Below are 6,893 nucleotides of genomic sequence, written 5' to 3'. Positions count from 1 at the left end.
CTATTGATTGGCACCATTCAAGCCCAGCTTTAATGCCTGACAGCAGACATAAGCTATGAGGCAGCTATGTCCCTACTGGGAGCAATGATATATTATCGCTCTCTTTAAATGAACCTGGAGAAGTACTATGTATATTTAACAGAAAGGGCTGTGTCTAACTGACTGCAAAGGAATTTCAGGGGTTGCAGAAGTGCAAACTGACATAGCCTCTCTGTGACTAGACTGAAAATCGCATACTAAAAGTGAGTTATGCATACAGGAGATTATTTTACAAACACATTCATTAATTCACATTGCTATTCTGTCCTCATGACCCTCTCTTCATCTTTTGAATTCAGGCTGGCAAATGTGGACGTTTGCTGAAGTACTGTGTGTAAAATTGACAACAGCAGATATTTTCCCCATCATCACCCTGACCTCAAAATAATGCCTTTTCCTGCCAGATGTGTGAAGGGACAAGACTGGGCAGATGAGATGAGAAGGTTATGTTCAGTAAGGACTAGGAGGCTGCAGTTCTGCTGTGAGATATTACCTAGCCTTGCTAGCAGAGTGGATGTTTCCCATCTGTTGCCAGATGCAGTTGAGATACCCGAGCTGGCTCTAAAAGAGCTCTTCCCAGAAATGGGAGCTGCTTGTGGTCTCGTGAATGCCATGGAAGGAGAGAGCAGGTCAGTACAGGGCTGCTTTGCTTGCGAGAGCTGGGCTGGTCCCCTGTGGGGCTGTGCTGTTCAGGTGCTCAGTGTCCCCAGGAAAAGACCCAGGCGTGGTCTCCAAGCAGAGCACGGAGCCCTGGGAGGGGAGGCAGACACAGCCCATCTCCTCCTGGCTGTCAGTGGCCCTTGGCTCCCAGACAGAGCTCCCTGGGCTCACAGGGTGCCTTGTCAAGGGAAGTGCTCAGTGAGACAGTGGCAACTATTGAAGGAGAAATGGCATTTGAATCTTAAGGACCTTTTTGAAGTCAGGCCAGAGGAGTATATTACACTGGGCCCAGGCAGCCCCCAGGGCGAGTTATTACATGACAGTGGCAACAAACAAATGTTTCAGGGACTAGGTCTGTGCCCACAAGCACCAGCAGTGCTGGAGGATGTGACTTAGATGTCTAAATGCCTCGCTGGTCCCTTAGACCTCAGATCTGTTTATACAAATAAACACACACATTGATTCAGTTCTTTGTGATAGATAAATCCCACCCCCAGTCATAAACCATGGCAATTCATAAGCCCTCAGCTTTGTGCCAAGATACATTCCATTCCTCAAGGCAGGTGCAGCTGCACAGCTGCAGTTATCCATGCCTGAAAGGAAAGGTCAGCATTCAACAGGGTTTGGGACAGCTGTGAGCCACAGAGACACAGCACCCCCGACCTACTGACTGCTCTGCTGGGCTGAACCCAGAGCCCAGCACAGGGGTGGCTGTAGCTGCCCCCAGCACCCCCAGACCACACCTGAGACCTCTCCTGCGTGTGCCTGGGTGTGAAGGAATGGAGGGGCAGGAAAGGCAAGCCAGGCAGGACCCAGGCTGCAAACATCATCAGATCTCCTGACACATTGTATGGGAGTTACTGAACATGCCTCATCCTCACACTGTTGCACTGCACTGGCTTCCTTTTAATTTGAGACAAAATTATCAAGGTAAGAAACACTTCACTGTTCAGGAGAATTTTTAAGACATTGATACAGCAAGAAATTGGAAGACTAAGAGTTCAAAATGCAGCGACACACAAACCACAGCTGTGCTTGGTGATCAGTGGAGCAGTCACACAAGGGTTTGTGTTTGTCTCCAAAGCTTTATCTTTCCAAAGTTATCACAGCTGTGTTGCCAGAGCAAAACCCCTTCTAAGCAGATTATAACAAAGTAAGGTTCCTTGTGAGGTGGCACAGGCAGAAAATCCAAGCCTACCACAACATTAAAATAGATCATGTGAACCTTCTTTTCACTCCTGCCTCTGCCCTGTGGAAGGGCTGTGTACAGTGTACTACTTCTTAGGTGTTTTGGGGTTTTTCCCCCACCCTCTTTCTCTTGAGCTATTATTCAGAAATGACTTTCAAACTGAAGCACTGACTGGATTCAATCAGTTTCACAATGAAGCACAGTACTGCAGCACCAGGTGCCAGTGCAGGTACTGCTCCCACACCCTGCAGCCTCACTCCAGCCCTCACAGCCACACTGCTGAGTTTCCACCTGCTCAATGAGCTGGAAGTAACAGGCAGGAGGCTTTGCTCAGTTTCCTCCATATTTGGCTTTTCCTTGGGAAAGTGTGATTTCTGTGTGTGCTGGACCAGTTTGCCCTGGCAGCTTGGGCAGCTCTGTGTATAAGAACAACAACCAGGGCCTCTGAATTATTTACTCCAACTCACATGAACTTGCATTTCTCTTCCTTTTCTGCCCAGTCACCACGGTGCGTGCTGCTCCATGAGTAAGCTGGAGACAGATGTCACAGACGATGAAGTCACACAAGGTGATTATAACAAAATATGACAAGGCATTTATGCAGCTCCATTCAGCAGCATTTAATTTCATTTTATTTCATTAGAGTTCATTATTGCATAGCAGAAAAAACTCTGGAGAGTTTATTTAAAGATGGAGAGAGGAATGGGGCAGGGTGGGTGCAGTGGCAAAACAGACCAGAGAAAACATTTAAAACTTATTTCTTTCTATACCTCCTGCTGCACTGGGTTTCACATTCTGCCTTCAGTTGGCTTTGATGTGAAAAGAGCCATGCCTTGTGTAAAGAACAACTGAGGAATTGGTTTTGTGCTATTGACATGGTAACATAGGCCTTGGTGGACTTAGTCACAATGGGCTGGTGGGACCCAGAACAGCTGAGTTCCATTTCTAGAATCTCCTTTAACTGGTGGGCTTGTGCTCTTTCCTAGAAACCTTCTGTAATGACTTCCCACCATTGTTCCTTCCATTTTAATCAGTAGCAGAGATGATGTTACTGCAACTAGCTCAAGAATTCCACAAGAGAACATCTGTATGTACCCACAGAAGTCCTGGATCCGAGTACAACACTTGCCAATCCCAGTTTTGCCACCACTGATGAACAAAATAATCTAATGAATTAGAGCACTGAGAAGCACTGTGCACCTCAAGCAAGATCAGGCAGAACCATCAGCAACTAGAGGAAACTTTTTGGAGAAGCTCAATTAAAGTTGCAGCTTTGATTTTTTTCATTACAGCTCTTTTGCCTGTTACAGGGTGTTAAAAGTACTGGTCTGTAGGTGGACCAGATGAGCTCTGGAGCCTAAATATCAAAGTTCTGGTCTCCATCCCTCACAGTGGCAGAAGGTAGAAGAGCCACAGCAGCTGTGGCTGCTCCATGACACACGTGAGCTCTGGGACACAAGGGCACCTCCATGGTGGCACAACTCATGGAGACTGCTCCTGGTCACTGCACAGGTCACAGTGCTGGAAAGGTTAGACTTTGCAGTGGCCTCCCTCCAGGGAGGATTATCTTCTCTCTGGTCTTTCAGATCAGTCAAGTGAAGTTGTTCCTTTGTGTGCCAGCTGTAGGGAACCTGGCCTGCCATCATCAGTGTACACAGACCCAGCCCGTACCCTTCAAACACAACCAAAGTCTGTTCTGAGAGCACAGTCAGGAGCAGACTGACCCTGCAAGGGATGCTGAAGGTCAAAGACTGGTTTGCACAGAAACACCTTGGCATTCATTCTGTGATCAGCTGCAGCCCACAGAAGTGGCAATTAATGTGCTGTGTGCATAAGCCCTGGCAGCAGGAGGCAGGGGAAGGACACAACAGGTCAACAGCCCCTCATGGAAAATGTCCATTCCTTTCTTTGCACAGTGCTGAACAAATCATAAAACCCTCTCCCCTCCTGTCAATGTCATGGTATGGCGTAAGCAATGGAGACCTGGAGACAAAGGCATTAATGAGCCAAGTGCCTGATGTCCTTGGCCACAGCTATGATTTGTACCCACTGAAGTGGATGAAAGCAGCTCATGTCTCTCCACCTCCCCAAAATACAACTAGAACAAGGGAGTCAGATGCGTTGAGAATCAGGGGGGAAAGTGGCTTTTTGGGCTCAATTTTCACTTTGCACTGGAGCTTGCTTGACTTCAGAATGACGTACCATGTCTTCTGTGTGCTTAGCAAGACCTCAGTCATGTCTTTCATACTGATACTCCTAACACACAAAAACTGAGGGAAAGACAGGGCTGAGTCAGTTTGAAGAGAGCCTGATGCCCCTGATCTGCACCCACATCTCTGCCTGGTGAATCAGGCTGTCTGGAGACTGAATGAGAGTGTGTTCTTCTGCCACAGAAGGCCAGTAAGATAAAAATAACCCCCAAAAGCCTACATTCAGCCTGGAAGCACAGTGCTGAGCCAGGGACAATGATAATAGGAGAACACAATAGTTCCTCAGAGCAGTCCTAAAATAATAGATTATAAATGGCAAAAGAGGAGGAGAAGAGAATGAGGGCTATTTTATCACTATTCTAAAAGCATTCAGAGGAAACAAATTTGGATCCACTTGACAGTTCTTGAAAGCCAACATATGCTAAATATAATGCTGAATGTCCCTAAACACAAAACATGTCAGCAAGAGTCCCTTGGCCAGGGTGTTCTTCTTCTACCCTCCTCTGGTTTAGCCTTTGCCCCATGATGGTTATTTGCCTTTCTGGAGGGCTTAATCAGGAGCTATTAGAGACAGTGCTCTCTAAGCTGTATAATGTTAAAAGCCCATTAGCTCACCCCAAGCAAGGCTGGCAGGAGGGAGATGATGTACTTGCTGAAGTTGAACAAGCTATTTGCATGCTGAACACTTCTAATCACTGAGCAATGCCAGGAGAATGTGAACATTATTACCCTCAGCTGCCCAGAAACCTTTTGAACACCCTCACTTTAATACAAGACAAAGTGGCGAAATGCATCCAGCACTGAACCCACAAAAAGGGACAGATGGATGTCTTTAAGCATTCTATGCACACACTATGCACACCTTAAAAAAAAAAAAAAAAGTTAAAATAAGTAATATTTAGCAAAGTCTATCTTCCTTTCCCTCTGCCAGTCACTTGCATTGTGCATGGCAACTTATATTATGCATGGGTTAAGAAAATATGATAAATGTCTGCTTACTTTTGGTCTGACCACAATCAGCTTTTATCCAGCAAAGTACACATGCTTTGTTTTAAGCATATTTTCAAATCTCCCAATGGAATTGTGACTGACATTTTTCAATGTCTGTTTAGTCAATTTTTAGCAGACTCAAGCCTGTCTCACAGCCCTCCATGGGGAGACTAAGCAGTGGAAGGGCACAGAGCTCAGGTGTCCAGCCCAGAACCACCAGAGCTGCCAAAAGAAGGTTGCTGTCCACTGGAAAAAGGCAATCAGGGAAAGTCCAAGAATCTAGATCAAAATCAGTGCTATTTGTCACAATGACAACAGAGAAAACAGACTACTAAAAACCAGCTCTTTCAGAGGCTTTTGAGGACTGGCTTCTCTTTTGGGCAGTGCATGCTTAAAGTCCTGCTGGTATTTCACTGCAAAGAGTGACTCTGATGCCCAGTTGTAGTTTTCTGGCTAGAGCACCAACACTTCTCCAGGCTAAAGTATTGGAATATGTGCAGAAACCAATTTATCACAGCCAGACAAGAGTGACTGAGGCTTCACACAACATGCCTGAAGGAGCAGAGACTGCAGGCTGACAAAAAGCTCTTGGTCTCTTGTTCCCTTCTGCCTTCAAATGAGTTCTCCCAATATAGCACACAGAGTAACACCCTTTAGCTGGTGGTTCTGTCACCTCTGCAGCAGCTCAGGTGTCCTTCTGAAGAAGTGACAGCTTTTTCAGCATCTCCCAGAACTTACAACAACTGGAACCAGTCAAATTAGCTGCTTCTCCCACTGCCCTACTGGAGAGAAACCCTATGGAAAGAGAAAAGGCAAAAGCATGTTCCAAGAGTAGGACGAGAGCCAAGATGCCCAAGGAGGATCACACTAGGAGGTGGAAGTGGAGCCTCTGAAGGGCACTTTTCCTTCCCCTCCACCTTTCTGATGCCTCAAAGCCAGACCCACTTGGCTGGGACTCCCTCCCTTTTAACCCTGTAGGAGTCAGCAACTCACAGACTCACAAAGGATTCATCCTACATACTGCCAACCCCTGACGAACTGTCCCAGTCCTTTTGCAACATCACTCAGGGCAGGGAGAAGTCAGCAGAAAGGTGGCTAATGGGCAAAAGGAAAAGAAAAAAAGAAACCTTATCTGCCATAGCAGTGGGTGCAGAACTGAAGCTCCCATGGAGACTCTGCCTCACAGCAGTGACTTGTCTCCTCTTGACATCAGCAGGGAAGATGCCTACATTGCTACTTTAAAGCAAATTCCCTCATATTTCAGTGCTTGTCAGACTGGCCAAGTCTCTAACCCCATGGGGCTGAGTGCTCTAAAATGCTTGTGTGAATGACTTTCAAGAACTCCCTAATAGGAAGAGCACTGTGGTTTCCTTGAAACTTGCAGAGAGAGTAAAGAAAGTAAAGAGTAAAAGGTCATTGGTATCTAAACCCACTGACTACTTTGAAATCCCACATAGAGACTTCTGCACTTCACAACTCTGTGCCAGTATATACTCAAAGGCAAAGGGGACAATAGAAAAAGAAGAAAATAGTTTTTTTTATTCTCTAATACACAAACCACTTGTCACCTCTGGGCTGGCAGCTTGCTTCATTAACTTAACTATAGTATGTGGGGAGGAGCAAATACTAAGCAGACACAAACCTACTGCAGATTAGGATTCTGTCTCCTGGGAAGACAGGTGATCCAGGCAGAGCATATAACATTCTCATAAACCTACCTGGAAAACTGCTTTTCAGTCCAGTAAAAAATCAAGCCTCCATTCCCCCACAAAAAAAACCCCAAAAACCAACACACAGAATGCAGG

The sequence above is a fragment of the Lonchura striata genome, chromosome 10, assembly GCF_046129695.1.
Source record: "Lonchura striata isolate bLonStr1 chromosome 10, bLonStr1.mat, whole genome shotgun sequence".
Taxonomy (NCBI): domain Eukaryota; kingdom Metazoa; phylum Chordata; class Aves; order Passeriformes; family Estrildidae; genus Lonchura; species Lonchura striata.
This window is presented reverse-complemented; position numbering follows the sequence as displayed.